Source organism: Vicugna pacos, chromosome 11 (genome assembly GCF_048564905.1).
Source record: "Vicugna pacos chromosome 11, VicPac4, whole genome shotgun sequence".
NCBI classification, from domain to species: Eukaryota; Metazoa; Chordata; class Mammalia; order Artiodactyla; family Camelidae; genus Vicugna; species Vicugna pacos.
In genome coordinates this window covers 19959973-19983375 of record NC_132997.1, presented here as the reverse complement: position 1 = coordinate 19983375, position 23403 = coordinate 19959973, and the positions used below count along the sequence as shown (strand labels likewise).

At 40.0% G+C, this 23403-nt stretch overlaps 3 pseudogenes; all 3 read left to right on the top strand.

The window, feature by feature from the left end:
• LOC140699181 (cyclic AMP-dependent transcription factor ATF-5 pseudogene) overlaps nt 1-10400 on the top strand; it is an 82211-nt pseudogene extending 71811 nt beyond the window's left edge.
• Nucleotides 1-23403, top strand: part of LOC102530620 (wings apart-like protein homolog) — a 335358-nt pseudogene that overhangs the window by 7172 nt on the left and 304783 nt on the right.
• LOC140699515 (cyclin-dependent kinase 16 pseudogene) lies at nt 15947-17922 on the top strand (annotated as a pseudogene).

The following is a 23403-nucleotide window of genomic DNA, read 5'->3' as shown; positions in this document are numbered from 1 at the left end:
TAGAACATTGTCATTTATGGGAAAATAGTTGATGTGAATTAGGCACTATTTTGAATAGCCCATTGTCAACTTAATGAGAATTAGTTGCATGTTGTATGAAAAGTTCATTGTTTTTATTTACTATGGGTGTAGTTATTGCAGTTTGGTTCCAGACAAGTGAAAGTTAAGATTTGTGGCATAAAATAGGAAGCAGAGGGAGGCTAATTAAAGTTCTGTTGATGATAAAAGGATGACTGATCAAGGAGCAGCTGGCTTCCCAATTTAAACACAATTTGTCCTATTACACGAGGACAGCCCTCCACAAGTTCTCATGATTGTCTTTCAAAGGTGAAGGAGTGTGTTTCAGCAACAAGCGTGAAGGCTGTTACACTCTATTTTTGTTCACTTTTTTGCCTTGAAGCATTATGTCTCCTGGGTTTACCCAAGGTAAAGGAGGGGGGTCACAAAACCCGGCTAAGGTTTTCAATGGTGCTCCGTCCACTCCACCCACTTACTACACCCTGGAAAAGCCCAGCTCCCTTTCTGCTTTCTCCAGGGAAGTGCCCAAGCATTTGATTGTATTTTGTATCTTTTTCTTATTTTTCCCAAAACCCTCGCCTGATGGACTTTAAAATGTTGGTGCCCGGGACATAACCCAGCAAGGCCCCTGTCTTGCCTAACTAGAGCACCCTATGTGTGTGTGTGTGTGTCTGTGTGTGTGTCTGTGTGTGTGTGTGTCTGTGTGTAGGTGACGGCTGAGTCCTGCTCTGGTCCTTGAGCTTCTGGCTGAACTTATTTTGCTTGATTGTGCCCTGGATGACTTTCACCTTCAAGTGACAGCATCTCTTGTTGCTACTGCTAATAATGGTTGGATAAACATTAAGACCCAGTGCCCTGGATGTGTTTTGTCTAAAAAACATACCACAACTGGGTTCTCTTCAAATTGGCGCTGGGTGGGAACATGAGGTCACATGGCATTTGACTTGCCTGGAGTCAGAGGCTAGATGTGGGCTTGACATTTTGTATTTACAAGTGCTTTGTGTGTTTATCTCATTTTAATTCTTATAAAGCCCCTTTGAAGTGATGATGATTATCCGCATTTTGCAGAGGAGGTGATTAAAGCATGGAGAGTTTGTGATGCAGCCAAGGTCACATGTTCACTAGGTGCCAGCAGTGGGTTAGAATCCAGGTTTGTCTGACAACAGGCTCATGTTCCTCAGCCACTATGTTCTACTGCTTTTGTGTCAAACTACCATCAAATGATTGTTTTTTTCCACTTCCTGCTTAAGAAAAAGAGCTATTGTCTCCTGGAAAAACAAAAATCTAAGGATATAGTTTGTAACTTCATCTTATTTGATTATGTAAGTATTTATATGTGTGTCTGTGTGTGTGTGTGTCATACACACACTTGGGAGGAAATCAATGTTTTGAATGAATGCATGAAAAAGGAGTAAGTATAGGTCTCCCCCCGCCAAGGAAGCAGCTTCATTCTGATTTTAAAAGTTGTACACGCTCTTTCTTTTAACAACAGTAAACAAGACAACATGCAGCTAGAAAATAAAAACCCCCAGTGCCTTCACCATCAAGAGACATCATTATGTTCATTGAGACTGTTTTGTAAAAGAAATAACTGACCATATAGATCTCACATAACTGGTAATAAAGGTCACTATTTATTTTAGCTACAAATAGAATGAACCAGAGGTTTTGGGGGCGTCATAATTGAGATTCATTGTCAAATGTTGTATATAAATAAACTGTCCAGTCCTCGATGCTATTTTTGCCCAGTCTGGTTCTGCACTAGTTCTGCTGCATAATGTGCTGATGTGGAGAGCCTGAGTGCAGGTTCCTGTCCTCCAGTCTCTGTTTCCAGCACAGTTGACACAGTGTGTGCTGTCACGGCCAGGGCTGGAGTGTTTTCCTGACCAGTGTCTCAGGAATCATAGTCATTTTTTTCATTCTGCTGTTTTCTGAGCAAATCAACCTATCACACTCTCCTCCTATCTTCTCCTCCCCTTCTCTCCCTCCTGTCCATTGCTTGCCTGTCTTCCTCTCACAGAAGCATTTAGGAGGTGGAAGAGATCTGAGAATGAAATTTGAGTGGGCCCTTCTCCCCTGGTAACTCTGCCGTGTGTATTTTTGAAGATACTAATGTGGGCTGTTGCTGTGAGATGTCGGGAGAGGGGCCTGTGCAGGCCCTGCTTCATCCTGAGTAACCCGGCCTGGCTTGGACGGCCTGCATCTCCTTCGTCCTTCAGAGAAGAAGAGGGCATGTTTCATGGTTCACAGAGCACCTGGGCTTCCCAAGGTACCGGGGACAGCTGTGGTCTACGCTAGGAAGCTTGGGCAGCCTGCAGCTCTCAGGTAGCGTGCCCTTCTACCCTGGGCACCATCATAGAATCTCACACGTGTACTCTATGCTTTTTGAAGCAGTTGTATCCATTACAATTCCTCTATGAGGCAGTTAGGACAAGCGTTATTTTCCCCACTTTACAGATGAGAAAGCTGAGATACACAGCATATAAAATTTGCCCTAAGTCACACACACAGACATAGAGCCAGACCTAGGTCTTCGACCTCTTGACCACCGTCTTGCCGTCAGACCGGCATTTCCCACAGTGTGTGCTACTAAACGTTGGTTTCACAGTCTGGTCTGTCAACAAGTGTCAGAGACGTGAGGGTTCATGTTATCACACCCACAAAGCAAAACACAACATTTGAATTAATGAAGGGTGCTGTGTTTTGCTTTGCTTTACTTTGTATATTAACATGAAGTTAAGTGTAGTAAAGGCTCAAAAAATTACAAAGTTGGAAATCCTGTCAGTGGGGCCAGAGGTCCCAAGTGTACTTCCTCAGTGAGCTTTCAGCCCAGGAGGAGCCATTATTCTGGAGGATATGTTGGAGATGCTTTCCTAGGCCCAGATGTGCTGTCTTGTCCTGGGTTTACTTTGGAGGTGCTCCAGGAGACTTCAGTGTTTAGGGGAAAATTGTATCTTCGGAGACCTGCAGGATGAGTGCACATAGACAGTGGCTGGAGATGCTTCAGGAATGGAGACTACCCTGGGAGTCAGGTGGGAGGCTGGACCTTGGGAATCCTGTCATCATGTTATTGTCAGCAGTTCAGCAGGAACTCTGTGGAGTAGGATTTTAACCAGAAGACAGGAAGGTTCTCCATCAGCAGGATCAGCATTCGAGGACCGGTTGTCAGAGCTGTTAGGTCAAGATTCATGAGCTGTAGTGTGAGTGACAGCTGCACTGTATGGCAAGGATGGACGTAAGACATTTGGACCAAGAAGAGCATGCTGCTGCATCTTGGCTGGTGTTGAACCAGGCACTTTCCCCGAGTGAGGCTGTGCGTATTGACCACCTCTGCCCCTGCTCTTCTTTACTATTTAATATTCAACTTTGCTGCTTTTGTTACACTTACCATGGGGAGGGGGTGTTTGGTGAAGGTGCGAGTGGCAGCTTCTACCTCCATTTCATTTGTCAGCCCTCCTACTTCCTTTAGGAGAAGCAGAACTTGGTAACAAAACTCTTACTTTGAAGTAAGTTGTTCCAACCAGGCAGAAATGATTTATTATTTTGCATGGAAATCTCAGACAAAGGAAGCAAGTCCAACTTCTCAGTTCTGAAGAACTGGCCATTACAGTTGATGCTTTGTCTTTTGTCTTGTCTTTTCTTAAATTGCCTTGCCTTGCTGGGTCATATGGTAAGTCTATTTGAGTCTTTTGAGGAATCTCCATACTGGTTTCCACAGTGGTTGCACCAAACTGCATTCCCATCAACAGTGTAGGAGGTATTGAAAGTTTGTACCTTTTGACTCCCTTAAGCCATTTCACTCACACCCCTACCCTCTGCTTCTGGCAACCACCACTCTGTATTTATAAGCTTGTTTTTTCTTCTTTTTAAAATTTTAGATTATACATTTAAGTGTGATCATATGATTTTTTTTCTCTATCTGAATAATTTTTCTTAGGATAATTTCCTTAAGGTCCATTCATGTTGTTGCAAATGGCAAGATTTCATTCTTTTTCTTGGCTTAATTATATATATATATATATATATATATATATATACACATAATTATATATATATAATATAACAAATATATATATACATACACATATACACTTTATATATTACACATACATACATACACATACATACACAATTAGATACACATTATGTATATATATATATATATGGACACATACACATATTTACATGTATATTTACACATACCTACATATCTCCCATTCTTTATTCCTTCCTCTGTGGATGGGCATTTAGGAGGTTTCTACATCTGGGCTGTAATGAATTCTGCTGCTGTGAGCATGGGCTGCAGATACCTCTTCCAGATCCTGATTTTAATTCTTTGGAAAATGTACCCACAAGTAGGATTGCTGGGTCATATGGTGATTTTAGTTTTAATTTTTAAGGAACCCCCATTCTGTTTTTTATAGTAGTTTTATCAATGTACATCCCCACCAACAGCGCATAAGTGTTCCCTTTTTTCCACATCGTTGCCAATACCAGTTCCTGTCTTTTTGATAAAAGCCACTCTGACGGGTGTGAGTGGCATCTCACTGTGGTTATGATTTGCATTTCCCTGATGATTAGTGATGTTGAGGATATTTTCATGTACATGTTGTTTAATTGTACATATTCTTCAGCAAAATGTCTGTTCAGATCCTCTGCCCACTTTAAATTCGATTATTTGGGGGGCTTGTTGTTGTTACTGAGTTGTAGGAGGTCTTCATATATTTTGGATATAACGCCTTATCAGATACATGATTTGCAATTATTTTCTCTCATTCCGTAGGCTGCTTTTCCATACTGTTTTGATTAGTAGAGCTTTATAGTATATTTGAAATCAAGTCTCATGATCCTTCAGCTTTGTTCTTCTTTGTCAAGACTGCTTTGGTTATTTGAGGTCTTTCATATCTCCACACCAAGTTTAGAATTGTTTGTTCTATTTCTGTGAAAAATGCCATTGGGATTTTGATCAAGTTTGCATTAAATATGTAGGTTGCTTTCAGTACTATGGACATTTTAATAATATAATTTTCTAATCCATGGACACAAAATATATTTTCATTTACTTGTGTCTTCTTCATTTTCTTTCATCAATGTCTTATTGTTTTAAGTTTAAAGTGTCTTTTACCTCCTTGGCTAATTTTAGTCTAGGTATTTTATTCTTTTTGATAAAATTGTAAATGGGATTGTTTTCTTAATTTTGCTCAATCTGAGTTTGTCATTAGCCTATAGTAATGCAATGCAGAAGATTTCCATATATTGATTTTGTATCCTGCAACCTTAGTGAATACATTTATTGATTTTATTTAACAGGAAGATATAAAATTCTAAATTTGCCTAAAAATATACTGAGCAACAGCTCTCAAAGTTAAAATTAAATCTAAAATCATAAATGGAGATTTAAAAAACTCTCTCAGTAATTGACAGAACAAAAATATCAGTAATGCTATAGAATATTTATGGTATAAATATTCCATATATTTAAACATTTACACATAGAACACTGCATCCAACAGTCATAGAGTAGTTTTATCTTCTAGTGCACATGGAACATCTACCACAGTTGATCACATGCTGACCTTAAAAAAGTCTTATCATAGTCTTAATAACACACTTGACAGGAATATTACCAGAAAAAGGAAAATTATGGAATAATATACCTGGTAAATATAGAAACATAAAGCCTCAAACAAAATATTGGCATATCAAATAAGGCATATTTCAAATAATACAAGTTAGCTTTGTCCAAGGAATAAAAGGTAGATTTAAGATTCAAAGTCAATCAATATAATTTACCATATTAAGAAAGAAGAGCAGAAAACTACATAATTATAGCAAATGTGGGGGAAGAATCTCATAAAATTTAGCACCTTTTCATTAATAAAAAAACTAACCCTAATCCTAACCTCCTACACTGCTGGTGGGAATGCAGTTTGGTGCAGCTACTGTGGAAAACAGTATGGAGATTCCTCAAAAGACTAGGCATAGACTTACCATATGACCCAGGAACCCCACTCCTGGGCATATATCCAGAAGGAACCCTACTTCAAAAAGACATCTGCACCCCAATGTTCACAGCAGCACTGTTTAGAATAGCCAAGACATGGAAATGGACTAAATATCTATCAGCAGATGACTGGATAAAGAAGATGTGGTATATTTCTACAATGAAAGACTATTCAGCCATAAAAATGACAACATAACACCATCTGCAGCAACATGGATGTCCCTAGAGAATGTCATTCTAAGTAAAGTAAGCCAGAAAAAGTAAGAAAAATACCATATGAGATCGCTTGTGTGTGGAATCTAAAAAAAAAGATGAAGAAAAAAGAAAGAAAAAGACAAATGAACATAAAATACAAAGCAGAAACAGACTCATAGACATAGAATACAAACTTGTGGTTACCGGTGGGTGGGGGGTGGGAAGGGAGAGACTGGTAGTTTGAAATTTGTAGATACTGACAGGCATATGTAGAATAGATACCACATTATACTGTATAGCACAGGGAAATATATACAAGATCTTGTGGTAGCTCACAGTGAAAAAGAATGTGACAGTGATTATATGTATGTTCATGGTTAACTGAAAATTGTGCTCTGCACTGGAAATCGACACAACAGTGTAAACTGACTATAACTCAAAAAAAAATTTCTTTAAGAAATACTTAGTAAAATATGGACAAAAGTGAATTTCCTTAATCTGAACTATAGTAACAGCAACAACAAAACAATCTCAAGGAATCATCATATCTGATGATGAGATACTGAATTCTTCCCCCTGAGATTAGGACTGAGACAAGTACCACTTCTATAATTTATAATGAAGGTCTTACTCACTGTAATATATCAAGTAAAGAAAAATATATAAAACCAGAAATAAATAAAACTCTCAACCCCACAGATGATATTGTTTATAAAGAAAATCCAAGAGTGAATTTACTAAAGTTGCCTGATACATAACATACAGAAACCAATTGTATTTCTATATGTAGCAACAAAAAAATTACAAAATAACAATTTTAAATAATAGTAGTCATAGTCTCATCAGAATACAACAAATAGCTTGGGATAAATCTATAAAAGACACGTGAAGCCTCTACAGAGAACACTACAGCACATTATTGAAATAAAAGACTATCTCAGCGTGGCAGAGCATCCTATAATCACATATTAAAAAGATTCCGTATTGTAAAAATGTCAGTTCTTCTTAAATTGATCTACAGTTTCAATGCAGTTGCAATAAAAATCCCAGCAGGTATTTTTTAATGGAAATTAATAAGCTGACTCTAAAATTTGTACAGAAGTTTAAGTACCAAGAATGGCCAAGACAATCTTGACAAATTACCATAAAGAGAATAGAGACAATAGAATTAGAGAATATACAAGAGTCAATACTTACAAAGTTAAACAATTAGGCAGTTTGTGCAAGAACAGATAAATAGCCCAATGGAAAAACATATCATTTTAGTTGGATCCAGCTTCAGGAAGCCATTTGATTTGTGATAGAAAAGTAACTCTGGGAGGAGTTCAATGACTAAGTCCATCCTCTTGGCTTTATACTCTCTGCTCAGCAACCTGGGGTAAACTGGTAAGACTGGCTTGTCTTCTATAAGCTCATGGCTTGTATATGAAAATAAAGCTAAAAGCTTGAGAATCTGAATGCATTGGATCACTTTTGGTAGAAGCAATGGATGGAGAGAAATCTATGTGTCATTTTCCATTACCTTTTTATGTTGAAATAATTGAAACCTTTCAGTAAAGTTGAAAGTATTGTACAAAGAAGTATATACAGTTCATCTCAGTTCCCCAATTGTTAAGATATTATCACTTTTTATTTTTATATTCTCTCCAGTTTTTCCCTAAGTTATATAGCAAACATGCTGTCTTCTTACTTATAAATATTTTAGTGTGTATTTATTTCCTAAAACCAAGGACACTTTGTAATGGGTTCAACTGTGTTTCCCCCAAGTCCATATGTTGAATCCCTAACCCTCAGCATGACTGCATTTGATAACACAGCCATTAAGAAGGCGATTAAGATTAAAGGAGGTCATAAATGTGGGACCGTAATCCAAAAGGACTGACACCTTACAAAGGAAGAGAGAGCAGAAGCGTCCATGCTCACTGAGGAAAGGGCTTGTTGGGGCCACAATAAGATGGATGCAAAATAGGAAGAGAAGTCTAATGAGAAATCAGCCTTGCTGGCAACTTAATCTTGGACTTCTGGCCCCTAGAACAGTGAGTAATTAAATTTCTGTTGTTTATATCTGTTCCCAGTCCCTGGGGCTGCCTCGTTCCCCATCCTCAGATGAAGGTCTCTCCTCCTGCTACCACGACAACACCTCCGCCTCACAGCCCCGGCCATGGCTCTGCGGCTGCGGCCCCTCTGCGCCCCAGGCCAGTCTCCACGCTTGCGTGCCTGTGCTCGCGGATCCTGCCTTCTTTCTTCACCTGAGACCGCCGCTGCCTCTCTTTTCTGCAGCCATGGAGTCCTCCACTTTTGCCTTGGTGCCTGTTTTCGCCCAGCTGAGCAACTTCCAGAATCTCCTCCCAGCTGTTGGCGTAGCCTCCTTCATTGCCATCCGTGCCCAGCACCCGCACCACAGCCATGTCACTCCTGGCGACCCTGAGGCTGGACCTGGACAGGACCCTGGTCCCAGCTAGCGGGCTGGGCTGGCTCATGGACTATGGGAACCCCCCCCCGGCCCCTGCCCCCCTGGGCCCCTATGAGGTCCTTGGGGGAGCCCTGGTGGGCGGGCTTCCGGGTTGGGGAGATCCCCTGGTAGATGATGGCTTCCCTGATTGGATGACCGAGCTGGTCGACTTCACAACCCTTCCCCCTTTGGAGCCCCCTTGCCCTCAGGTGCCCTCCCCTCATCTTTCCAGATCTGGAAGCTATGGTCTCCCTCCTATAAAGGAACTTGAGCAGATGGAAGACTCCTTCCTTGATGCTCCCTCCTCCCACCATCATCCCCAAGTCCGAAACCGCTGCTGCCACCGCCCCTCCCCTTCTCACCTTTGACCTCCCCCAGGCCCCTGCCCTGGATACCCTTGACTTGCTAGCCATCTACTGTTGCAGGGAGGCTGGGCCAGGGGACTCTGGGTTGGCAACCCGGCCCCCATCCCAGCAACCCCCTTATCCACCTCCACCCTCTCGCCCAGCCCCCTACCCCAATCCTGCCACCGCCCACGGGGACCATGAGCAAAAGGAGAGGGACCAGAACACGTCAGCGACTCTGAAGTACCTGCAGAGAAAGCGCCCAGAGGGCGAGGCCCTGGAGGGCCGGTGCCAGGGGCTGGAGGCGCGGAACCAGGAGCTGAGGGAGACGGCTGAGTAGGCGGAGAGGGAAATCCAGTATGTCAAGGGGCTGCTCATCTAAGTGTACAAGGCTTGAAGCAAGGGGACTCGGAACAGCTAGCCAGGCAGGGGCTTTGTGCGGTAGGGGGAGCTTGTCTTCCGCTCTGGCTCCCTTGTCTTTCTGGGGTTGAGGTGGGAGGGTCCATCCCGCTGTCATCCCCCTCCATCCAGCTTCCCGTCAAACCCCTCCATCCCTCCTCCCACCCCCCCCTTTCTCTGTCCCCTTTGATCCTTGTCTCCTCTCCTGTCCATTCTGAATTGGCCCCCTTCTTCTCTCCCCAGAATCAAGGCATGTTTGGCCTCAGTCAACATGTACATCCATATGTAACAGCTGAGGAACAGAGCCCCACAGGGAACTTGGGGAGCAGGGGAGATCTTGGAAACTTAGTCTCCCAAATAGGGAAATGAGGCCAGGAAGCTCTGCAGAATGACGATGCATAGGAGGACAGGGGAACCATCTGGGGACTAAGCCAAGAAAAGTTCTAAGAATGGTGCCCATAGAATGTAAGGCAAACAAGCCAGGTGACCTTGAGGAACTACATTTGGGGGATGGAACCAAAAGGTGGCCAAGTTCGCAGAGCAGGTGGATATACAGGCAGATGGGGAGGTGGGCGGGGTGGAGAACAGCCTAATTGGTGACTGGGTGTTCATTTTAGCTCTGGGAGAAAATCAGTGTTGTGTGAAGTTGTTGGGGAGAGGGCCACATCAAGGTGAGGGAGGGGTAGGGACTGATCATTTTTGGGGAATTGTGAGTGGAAATAAAATGAAGCATTTCCTCTGGAAAAAAATCTATTGTTTAAGGAACTCAATCTGTAATATTTTGACAGTAAATTATGACTGTACTAGGAGACTAACACACTCCCCTATTACAGCACAGCCATTAACATCAGGACATTATTAGTATTCATACAGTACCACCATCTAATCCACAGACCCATTCAGGTTTTCTGATTTCCCAACCATGTTCTATATAGCAAAAACAAAACAAAGAAACAAAACAAATAAATAAAAATGGACTTCTTTTTCACCCTTCTGTCTCCATTCCAGGATCCAATTCAGGATCATACATTGATCTATTTGTCATATATTTTTAGTTACCTTTAATTTGGAATGATTTCCCTAATATTTGATTATCTTTTATGATCTTAACATTTTTAGAGTTCTGGTCATTCATCTCATATAATTTCCTTTGATTTAGATTTGTTTTATATTTTTGTATGATCAGATTAAGCGTATGCATTTTGGGCCAGAATATTAAAGAAGTCAACCTGTGGTCTTTTCAGTGCAACATAACAAAGACCCATGATATTCATGTGTCTCTGACTGATGATGTTAACTTTTGTCACTTGGCTAAGATGATGTCAGTGAGGTTACTCCACTTTAAAGTTAGTTAATAAGTATTTTTATTTATTAACTGATATGTGTAAGTACTTTATCAATTAATAAGTAATTAGTCATTGTTTTCTGGGGCAAAACTTTGACACTATGTATAAACCCTGTTTCCTCAAGCATTTATCCATTAATTTTAGCATCTCCTGATGATCTTTCCTGAATCAATTAATATAAATACTGATTTTTTAATCTATCATAGAAAATCTAAGCAAAGAAATGGAGGATATAAAAATCAAATAGAAATTATAGAACTAAAAATTACATTAACCAAAATAAAAAAGCCACCAGAGAGGCCAATGATCAATATTCAGAATTACTATCACAGGGCAAATAATAATGGAACTTGAAGACAGGACAGAACAGTGAAAATAACCCAAACTGAACAACAGAGAGAAAATAGACTGAAAGAAGTTAATAGAATCACAGGGAATCACCTGTAGAAAAATAACAAAAAATTTAACATTTGTATCAGCAGAGTCCCAAAAGGAAAAGAGAAAAATGTGGGACTGAAATAGTTTTCAAAGAAATAATAGACATAAATTTATAGGTACAAGGAGCTGTGTGAACCCCAAACAGAAATACATATCAAGACACACCAGAAATAAACTTCTGAGAACTACAGATAAAGGGAAACTCTCAAAAGTAGTAAAAGAGAAAAGGTGAACTAGTTACAAGGAAGAACAGTAGCTATCTCAATTGAAACCACGGAACCCAGAAGGAAGTGGCACACTTTTAAAGCAATGAAAGAAAAAAAATATATTACTCCAGACTTCTGCATTTAGCAAAGCTGTCCTTCCAGAATAAAGATGAAGTCAAGACATTCTCAGATGAATGAAAACTAAGAAATTTTGTTGCCAGTAGAGCTGCTCATAAAAATTCCCAAAAGCAGTTCTTCAGGCAGAAGGGAAGTGACACCAGAAGGAAACTTGAAATACAGGAGTGAAGAAGGAATCATAAAAGGAGTAAATATGGAATGCAGCACAACTAATATTACATTTCTTCTGATACTGGGACTTCAGAAGCATCACACCTTCTGCTTTCACTCTCTTAGGATCTTGAGGCCTCCAAGTTTTGCAGAAATTCACACTAGCTTTCTAGAAGAGGAGAGGCCTCCTTGGGGCACACACGGTGATGGCGTCAACTTCTAGGTTCACAAGTAGGTTCTTTTGGGTGTTTCATTTCCATTTAAGCCACAGAAGTGACCCTAGGCAAGACCAGGAGGAAAATCACCAAGATTTCAAAACCACAGAATAGAGAAGTAGTAAATCTTTGTTATTTTAAGCCTGTTGCAAAAACTTCTTAAGAAAATAAAGATAAGCCAGAGATTTCGTGAGAATATTTCCAAAACACATATCTGATATAGAACTTATATCCGAAACATATAAAGAACACTGATAATTCAGTAAGAAACCACTCAGCCCAATACAGAGATGGGGGATATATTTCTATCAATACTTCAACATTGAAAATAAATGACTGTCAAAATATGTATGAAAAGGTGGGTAAAATCATTAGTCGTGGAAATTAATTGCTACTTAGTAATAAAATGAAATCAACTACTGACACATACAATAACATAGAGGAATCTCAAAAAGTGCAGAGTTAAACAAGCCAGACACAAAGAGTACGTATTATATAATTCCAGTTATATAAAATTTGAAAGACAAGATTAATATATGATAATGAAAACCAGAACAGCGGTTTTTCTCTCTGGGTGCAAGGCAGTAACTGGGAAAAGAGAGAAGCGAACGGTTTTTGTTGTAGAAATGCTGTGTGTCTTAATTAAGGTGGTGGTTACATAGGTGTATACATTTGTCAAACCCATCAAACTTTAAACTTACCAACTGTGTCTTTTCAGTAAAGGTAAATCACAGCCCCCAAAAAAGAGAAATGGAAAAAATAAAGGATAAAACAAGCTGAAAATGTTAATATAAATTATGAGCAAATACATAATTTTTCTCAAAATATAAAGTACTTACAAAAACTGAAATCAAAGTTTGTTATTTATAAAGACAATCTTCTAAAACAAAGCATTATTCAGTCAGTCCTTGAACACTGTGGATTTTAACTGCATGAGTCCACTTATTCAGGGATTTTTTTCAGTATTAAATAGTACATTACCAAATGACCTGAGGTTGCTTGAGTCTACCAAAGGGGGACCACATATGTGGAGGAACCAGGTATATGGAGGGCCAACTCTGAGTTACACACAGACTTTTGGCTGCAAGGAGGATTAGTGCCCCTAACTCCTGCATTATTCGAGGGTCAATTATAATCAACTTTTGAGTTGTGAGCATATATTTGTGAAAAAAATTACCCATTGTAAAACTCTTCCTGCTACTCTAATGGGAAGAAGAGTGCACAGTGCATAGATACTTACAAGCTAACTACAGAAATTTCTCCCTGACACTAATGTTCAAATAAATTTATCTCTTGTTTGATAACAGTGAGGAAACTTCCAGAAAATATTGAGTGTTTTCCAGGGGTTGGTGTTTCTATTGATAGTGAATTGTAGTGTATTTATTTATATGTATGTGTGTGTGTGTGTGTGTATATATATATTTATATACACACACACACACACACACTTTTTTATCCTGTATTTTCATGATGTTTAGATGGAAACGCCAATGTAGGATCACTGGGATCAATTTCAGTACTGTCATGAACATATATTTCATTTGCTCAATATTTCTCTGAAGAAAGATTTTTTCTTACAATAGAAGTTTTGTTTAGCCAATCACCATTTCCTTATTTCTCTTGATGATTCAGTGATATCAAAGAATGCTTTGTTAAGAAGAACCAACTTTGTTCAATTATAAATTATGGTGCAACATATAGTTCTGTGTCCATCACAAGACATAATGATTCAGATTTATGATTATCTTATAATACTGAAATAACTGTATTATGTTAAGGAAACCTATTTGGCTGAATCAAAATTTATGTGATGTTAAGGACTGTAAAAAGCCAGCCAGGATGTCTCAGTGGATTACTGACATCATACATGGAGAGGAGGATAATACCATATCTGTGAATTCTGGTCATTAAAAATGTGTTTGCCTAGTGCTACCAGGGCCACTGAAGGAGAAAAACCCTGGAGGAACAATGAGTGGGTTTTTATTACAAAAATGCCCCTTGGAATAATTGCCAAAGTGTTCACAGTAGCTGGGGAGAACACTCTGCAGGCCACCAGATGGAGAAGGCAGAGATGAAAGACACTTTGGGTGCTGTCAGCCCTTCGCACCCACCATTTATACTTTGCTTTCCCTTCCTGCACTTCGCACAGCCACTCAGGGTGCTAGTGACAAGACTTATTTCAAGCATGGAATAACCAATTCAATAAGTCCTCACAATTTGACAAGCAACCCACATGCGGACCACACCCTTCCCCTTCATTCTACCAGTACCAGGCCATTATTAACTCCCTATTTACAATGGTTCCCAAATTTTGTGTACATCAGTATCACCTAGGGGGCTTGTTAAAACACAGATTGTGGGACTGCACCTGAAGAGTTTCTGATTCTATAGGTGGGACTCAAGAATTTGCCTTTATAACAAGTTACTAGGTGCTGTATTGCTACTGGTAAAGGGACCACACTTCGAGAACCAACGTAATATTTCATTCCTTTGACATCATTCCAGTTCTCTTCTGGGAAGAGTATGTCAGTCTTTCAAGAAGATTAGCAGTGAGGGAAAAGAAGCTGAGGAAATAATAGGCTGTTTTACATCCAGAAATGAAGTGGAATATAATTAAATAAATCTAGCAGGAAGTAGGCTCAAGAGAAGGGCTTGTTAGAATTGAGACGTTTGTAGGAAGTGGAGATAGAAAGTCTGAAGAGGCAGAAGAGAGAGGAAAGAGGAAGTTTATTCACATTTCCCTACTTTGTGTGTAGCTGGCTCTGAGGGCCACGAGCAGAACTAGCTAGTGGAAACTGTGATGGAACATTTTCAGAGAATTTCCCAGGGCTTCTTCATAGGGAACTTGTCATCCTTGAACACCACATGTAAGGAGCTGCACACAGAAATTCTCTGTCTACTTAAGCTTAAGATAAAAAGTAATAAATTTATTTTCTAGCTTGCCAGTCACTCTAGTGATAAACTAACAGGTAATTAATTTGTTAGCGAGTACTTCTTTCCATTATTTACTTCAACTTGAAAATGTTTTCTGTGAAACATGCCAATGGGAAATCATAAAATATTGCTTTGTAATCTTGTTGATGTTCTAATTAACCAACGCAGGACAGTAGTTACCAGGCATTTCCCCCAAATGTCAGTGAGTCTGCCCTTTGAACTTGGAGTGAGGCTAGGCAAAGCAGTTACAAAATAAAAGGAATTAATGTCATTTAATAACACAGTGACTGAGTATTAGGCATTGAATGGGGAAGAAGGAAAATGAGTCAAGACCAGAAGTATTCAGAAACTAGAAGGCCAAGATTGGGTGCAGGTAATATGCAGAAATAAAAAGTAAATAAATAATTGTGGGAGTCAGTTCCAGGTAAGCTGGAGAAAACATGTTCCACCCTGTCTGTACCACTGAGTGCAGCCCTGAGACAGAATGCACAGAGCAGCTGTTAGAGGACTCTGCAAACTGAGTAACAGCAGGACAACTGGAAAGAAGACCAGAATTTAAAGTACCAGCAAATCTCTGGTAAAGTTACCCTGTTTTTTATCCTCTGGTCCTGTCACCTCTTGGTCACAAAAGTAAGCAGCACAGAATAACTACGGCCCTGTGTTTCTGAATACAGAACCTGGAAGAAGTACTCCAGGGACATGAAGTGTACTGGGGAGGTTACGATGAGGGGAGCCCTCATGAAAGAAATCTCAGTAAATTTTTAAATAATCTTAGAAAATTTAATCCCAAACTTTGTGTGCATGTCTGGACCTGATACTAATCAGTATAATAAAGACTTGTAAAACCTGATTATCAGAAAGACTTCTGGTCAGACCCAGCCGGCCGCTGGACGTGCACTTGTGGGAGAGATCTGAATAGTTCTGCAAAAGCGTTGAAATTGAATTGACATTCAACCCAGAGCCAAAGAAGACGGGCTGAAACCTGTGGCCTGAATTTAACCAGGTAAATTTCTTGCCAAAACAAATATACCAACATATTCAAAGGATTAAAAAAAAAAACCTCAGTGTATGAAAGCATGAATATAGCAGTCCAAAATTCCTCAGCATATGAGGAAACAGGAGACTCTCAATTCTTACGGGAAAAGACGATCAACAAACATCAACATTGACATGACAAAGTTAATAGAATTACCTGAAAAAGATTTTAAAATAGAAAGTTATTTAAAATATTCTAACGAGAAATTGCAAGCACTCCTCAAATTAATAGATAGGTTGGAGGACTGAGAAATGAGGTATAAAGAAGGATCCGAAGGGGGTCCGCCGCGTCTCCGCCAGCGGTCGGCCCTGAAGCGCGCGCCGCCAGCGAGCTCCCGGACTCGTGCGGCCGAGCTCAGGGCCGGCTGAGCGGGACGCCGCCGCCACCGCCGCCTCCTCCTCCTCAGCGGGCGGCGGCCCGGCCCGGCAGCCACGCCTAAGACCCCTGGGACGGGCGCCTGCGGCGAACAGGAGGGGAAGGAGGTCGCGTGGCCTCAGCCCGCCCTGTCGGCCCCGCGGCGCTAAGGTGGCTCGCGCGTCCCCGCCGGGCGCCGCGGATCGGCTGAAGAAGATCAAAAGGCGGCTGTCAGTGACACTCCGAGGGGGCCGAGGTGTAGACAAGACCAGTGGTGCCCCTGAACAGACTGGCCTGGGTGAGAGCGGCGGCGGCGGTGACCGGGGAGAGGCCCCCACACGAGCTGCCCCTGGGGAGCCCCGCTCTGGACGCGGCCCGCCCAGCTCCGCACCAGAGGCTGTACACGGGGACTGGAAGGTGGGGTCGCCGGGGAGAGAGACCAGGCTTCCGCCGCGCCCTCGCGTGAGGGGCAGGCACCAGGGAGGGTGCGCATGTGCAACCCCCCCACCCCTCACCCCCTTCACCCCCTCACACCCGCACCCCCCTGCAAGATCTCCACGGAGGACGTCAACAAGCGCCCATCACTACCAGCCCCCATCCGGCTGTCCGATGGCTCCCTTGAGAAGTTGACCCCAATATCCCCGTCTTTGACAAGCCCCTCGGCTGCCGCCCCCGCCGTGTCAGCCTGCCTGAGATCGACTTTGGGAAACTGGAGACCTACATCAAGTTGGACAAGCTGGGACAGGGTACATATGCCACCGTCTGCAAAGGTAAAAGCAAGCTCACAGACAACCTTGTGGCGCCCAGGGAGATCAGACTGAACACAAAGAGGGGACGCCCTGCACCGCCATGTGGGAAGCGTCCCTGCTCAAGGAACTCAAACACGCCAGCATCATCCCACTACACGACATTATCCTCAGAGAGGTCGCTCACACTTGTCTTTTGACTACCTGGACAAGGACCTGACGCAGCACCCGGATGGCTGTGGGAACGTCATCAACATGCACAATGCGAAACTCTTCCTGTTCCAGCTGCTCCGCGGCCTGGTCTGCTGCCACCGGCAGTAGGTGCTACACCGAGACGTCAAGCCCCAGAACCTGCTCATCAACGAGAGAGGAGAGCTCAAGCTGGCCGTCTTCGGCCTGGCCCAGTCGGAGTCAGTTCCAATGAGGACCTACTCCAATTAGGTTGTAACGCTGTGTACCGGCCCCCAACATCCTGCTTGGGTCCACGGACTACCCCTCTCAGATTGGCATGTGGGGTGTGGGCTGCAACTTCTATGAGATGGCCACGGGCCGGCCCCTCTTCCCGGGCTCCACGGTGGAGGAACAGCTGCACTTCATCTTCCGCGTCTTGGGAACCCAACTGAGGGGACGTGGCCAGGCATCCTGTTCAGTGAAGAGTTCAAGACTTACTGCTATCCCCAGTCCCCTTGTCCTTGCTGTAGACTTGACAGCGGCGGGGCTGACCTCCTCACCAAGCTGCTGCAGCCTGAAGTTCGCAATTGGTTCTCCGCAGAGGATGCCATGAAACTTCTGTTCTTCCTCAGTCTGTGGAAGCGCATCCACAAACCTCCTGAAACTACTTCCATGTTTGCACGAGAGGAGATCCAGCTACAAAAGGAGGCCAGGCTTCAGTCTTCATCAATGCCTAAGGCAGGCCATCTTTCCAGGTGGTGGACACTGAGTTCTAAGCCACAGACTGAGGCCCCAGCAGGCAGCAGCTGGAGGGATGCCACACCCCTCACAGGGCAGCCCCCAGCTGCATCCTTCCTGCTTGCTGCCTGCCTACCTACCTGACGCATGCTCACCTTCCCACTTGTCCCCTGCTGCCTGTGCGAACACCTGACCATTGGCCTTTCAGCCCACCCATTGGCCTGTCTGCTGGGTGCTAACAAAGGTCTCATCGCTCCTTAAAAAAAAAATCAAAAGGAAATATTTGAACTGAAAAATAAAATAACTGAAGTATAAAACTCACTAAATGAGCTCAAAAGCACAAAGTGCATAACAGATGAAATTGTCAGTGGAACTGAAAAATAGATCAATAGAAATTATTTAACCTGGAAAAAGATATTTAAGACAAGTTAACAGAGCCAGAGGAACCGGTGAGAAAATAGCAAAAGGCATAACATTCTTGCCACCAGAGTCCCAGAAGGACAGCAGAACAAGTTCAGTACTGAAAAAATATATTTCAACATATAACATCTCTAAAATTCATTCGTGTGGCAAACCACATAAACCTATAGATTCAGGAAGCTGAACAAACCCTAAACAGGATAACTCAAAGAAATTCCATGCTTAGACAAATCATAGTCAAATTGTTGAAACTAAAGTCAAAGAAAAATATTGAAATCAATCAGAAAAAATGGCACATTACCTGTAGGAGAACACTTCGAATGACTAACCAGAAACTACAGAAGGAAGTGCATGATATTTTTCAATTGCTGAAAAAACAGAGCTTGAAAATCTATGTTTAGTAAAAAAGACCTCAGGCAACAAGGTGAAATTAAAGTGTTCTCAGATGAAGGAAAACTGAGAGAATTTGTTGCCAGCAGACTTGCTGTAAAGGAATTGCTAAAGGGAAGTTCTTCAGATAGAAGGGAAATGATATCAGAAGATAATAGTATCTTAGGGATAGTAAGCAAGAGAAATGGTTAATTGTCATGGTACATATAATAGACTAATCTCTTAAATTCTTTAAAATACATTTGATGGTTGAAAGCAGAAAAAATAATAATAGCACTATCTGTAGGTTTTTTAATGTGTACAGATGTAATATATAATACAACCACAATATAAAGGGGTTAAAGAGATTCATATGGTTGTAAGACAAAATTCCACTTAAGGAGAAAAGTATTCATTTCAATGTGACTGTTAAAAAAATCTGTAAACAGTAATTTTCAAAGAAACCATCAAAACCTATTTATACAAAGACATACTAAAAAACACACTTAGTCAATAAAGTTGAATAATAAAAGTATTCAGATAACTCAAATGAAGGCAGGATTTGGGGAAACAAAGGAAAAACAGGAAAAACACATAATAGAATGGTAGATCTAAATCCAAACATATCAATAACTACATTAATTTTAAATGACCTAAACTCATCATTTAAAAGACAGACTCTCACAATAAATATGGTAAGATTCTACTTATAAGAGTTATCTAGAACAGCCAAACTCTTAGAAAAAGGAAGTAGAATGGTGGTTGTCAGCAGATGAAAGTAACCTTCCTAATGGATATAGAATTTGAATTTTGTAGGATGAAAAAGTTCTAGAGATCTGTTACGTAACAATGTGCATTTGGTTAACACTTTTGTACTGTACACTTAAAATGATTAAGAGGATAAACTTTATGTATTTATAACACAATAAAACATACTGAAGTTGTCAGAATAAAACAAACATCCAACAAATAAATAAAACATAGTCAAACTATATGTGGTTTATAAGAAACCAATGTCAAATATAATATCAGTGGTTATAAGTAAAAAAATGATAAATGATATAGCGTACAAACACTAATCAAAATAATACTGAAGTGAATATATTAATACAAAGAAGTATACTTCAAAGGAATGAAAATTACCAAGAATAAGAACATTACATAATAAACTTATCAATTTACCAAGAAAATATAGATTCCTAAATGTACATATACCTAACAAAAGAGTTTCAAAATGCACAGAACAAAGAGGGCAGAGTTAAGGAGAAATAAACAAACCTGCATATATAATTAGAGACTTCAATTCCCCTCTATTAGTACTGGATTCAACTAGGAAAAAGAAAGTCAGCAGGTATGTGGAAGAATTGAACATCACCATTAACTAAAAAGGTAAAATTTACAATTTCAGAATGCTTTACTGAACAATAGCAGAATATACATTATATATGTTGTATTCAAAATATACAAAGAACTTTTAACAGTCAACAATAAGAACATAATCTGATTAAATATGAACAAGAGATCTGAAGAGACCACTACTGAAGATTTTCAGACAGTAAATAAGCATGTAAAAAGATGTTCAACACCATTTGTTATTAGGAGAATGAAAATTAACAGAGCAATGGGTTATCTCTACATAGCTTTCTAAAAGGCTAAACCATAAACTGACAGTACCAGTTGCTGGTGAGTATGCAGAGTAACAGGAACTCTCATGCAATGCTGCTGGGAATGGAAAATGGTAGAGCCACTTTGGAAGACAATTTAGCAGTATTTTGCAAAGTTCATAGTATTACCATAAAATGCAGCAACTACACTCATATGTATTTAATTATTTTGAAGCTAAATCCATATAAAATTCAACACATAAATGTTTACAACTGCTTTACTCAATACTACCAAAAACTAAAAGCAACCAGGATGTCCTTGAGTACATGAATGGGTAAGCAAACAGTGGTACATCCGTACAATGGAATATTACTGAATAAGAGAATGAGCCATCAAGACACAAAAATATACAAATAAATCTTAAATGAATATCACTAAGTTAAAGAAACCTATCAGAAAAGGCTACATATTGTACTATTCTAGTTATATAGCATTCTGAATAAAGCAAAACTATATATATTATAAACAGATCAGTGGTTGCAAGGAGTTCAGGGGACAAGAGGAAAGGATCAGTTTCCTAGGTGAAGCTTAGAGGATTTTTTAGCTTGGTGAAACCATCTATATATTTTAAAAACAGGTACATGTTATATGTGTGTCAAAACTCACAGAACTTCACAGCATAAAAAATAAATATTGATGTATAAAAGTTAAAAATAGCTAGGAGATCAGCATGCCCCAGAATAGAATATAGAATGTGACTAAATAATCTAATTATATTCAAAGTTATGCAAAACCTCCCTGAAGGGAAAAAGACCTAAGAAACTTTGATATGAGTGAATCTGTGAGATTAACCCAACACAATTAACAAAATGGTAATAAGAATATATGTATTGATAATTACATTAAATATAAAGGGATTAACTGCTCTGACCAAAGATACAGACTGACTGGATACAAAAAGAAGACCCATATGTATGCTGTCTGCAAGAGACCCACTTCAGACCTAGAGGCACATGCAACCTGAAAGTTGGGGATGGGGATGGGGAAAAAAAACTCCATACAAACAGAAACCAAAAAAAAGCTGGAGTAGCAATACTTCTATCTAACAGTATTAACCTTAAAATAAAGACTGTTATGAGAGTCACAATAGGATTCTACATAATACTCAAGATACCAATCCAAGAAGATATAACAACCATAAATATATATGCACCCAACAAATGAACACCTCAATATATAAGGGAATTTTTAACAAACATAATAGTAGAAATCAACAATAACACAATAATTGTGAGGAACCTTAACACCTACTTACATCAATGGACATCCAGACAGAAAGCCAATAAGGAAATACAGACCCCAAATGACACATTAGACCAGATGGACTTAATTAGTATCTAAGAGCATTCTAACTGAAAGCAACAGAATACACATTCTTCTTAAATGCACATGAAGTAAACTCCAGAATCAATCACATATTGGATCACAAAGCAGCCTCAGTAAATTTAAGAAACTTGAAATCATACCAAGCATCTTTTCTTACCACAGGCTATAAGGTCAGAAATCAACTACAAGAAAAGAAAAAAAAGACTGCAAAAACTGCAAATACGTGGAGGCTAAACAAAATGCCACTACACAATCAATGACTCACTGAAGAAATCAAAGAGAAAATTGGAAAACACTTTGAGATCAATGAAAATGAAAACTCAACAGTCCACAAGTTTTGAGATGCAGCAAAGGCAGCTCTAAGAGGCAAGATTATAGCAATTCAAGTCTATCTCAGGAAACAAGAAAAATCTCAAATAAACAACCTAAACTTAAATGTAAAGCAGCTAGAGAAAGAGGAGCAAAGAAAACCCAAAGTTAGTAGAAGAAAAGAAATCATAAAATTCAGAGCAGAAATGAATGAAATAAAGAAAAAAAAACAAACAGAAAAAAAATCAGTGAAACTAAAAGTGGATTCTTTGAAAAGATGAATAAAATTGATAAACCTTTAGTTAGACTCATCAAGAAAAAAGGGAGAGGGCCCAATTTAATAAAATAAAAAAGGAGAAATCACAATCAATATCACAGAAATACAAGGGCTCATAAGAGGCTGCTATGATCAACTATATGCCAACAAAAAGGACAACCTAGGAGAAATGGACAATTTCTTAGAAAGGTACCATTTGCCAAGGCTGAATCAGAAAGAAATAGAAAATATGAGTAGACCAATTACCAGTACTGAATTAAGTCAGTAATTTTAAAGTATCCACAAGCAAAGGTCCAGGACTAGTTGGCTTCACAAGGTGAATTCTACCATACATTTACTGAAGAGTTAACATCTATTTTTCTGAAACCATTTCAAACAACTGAAGACGAAGGAACAATTCCAAATTCATTCTATGAGGCCACACTCACCCTGATACCAAAACAAGACAGATATCAAAAAACAAGAAAATCACAGGCCAATATAACTGACGAGTATTGATGCAAAAATCCTCAACAAAAAACTAGCAAATGGACTCCAACAATGCACTAAAAGGATCATACGCCATGATCAAGTGAGATTTATCCCTGGGATACAAAGATTTTTCAATGTGATACACCACATTAACAAACTGAAGAGTAACAGCTATATGATCATCTTAATAGATGCAGGAAAAGCTTTTGATAAAAGTCAAATCCATTTATGATAAAAAAAAACTATCCAGAAATGGGATGCAGATGAAACATACCTCAACATAATAAAGGCCATGTATGACAAACACACAGCTAACATCATACTTAATGATGAAAAGCTGAAAGCATTTCCTGTAACATCAGAACCAGGACAAGGATGCCACTCTCACCATTATATTCAATATAGTTTTGGAAGTCCTATCCATAGCAATCAGAGCAGAAAAAGGGAACCCGAATCAGTAAAGAAGAAGTAAAAGTGTCATTGTTTTTGGATGACATGGTACTATACATGGACAACCCTAAAGAAGCAACCAGAAAACTACTAGAGCTTATCAATGAATCTGGTAATGTTGCAGGATACAAAATTAATATACAGAAATCAGTGGCATTTCTATCCACTAATAACCAAATAGCAGAAAAAGAAATTATTTAAGAGAACTCTGGAACAATATGAAGCTTACTAA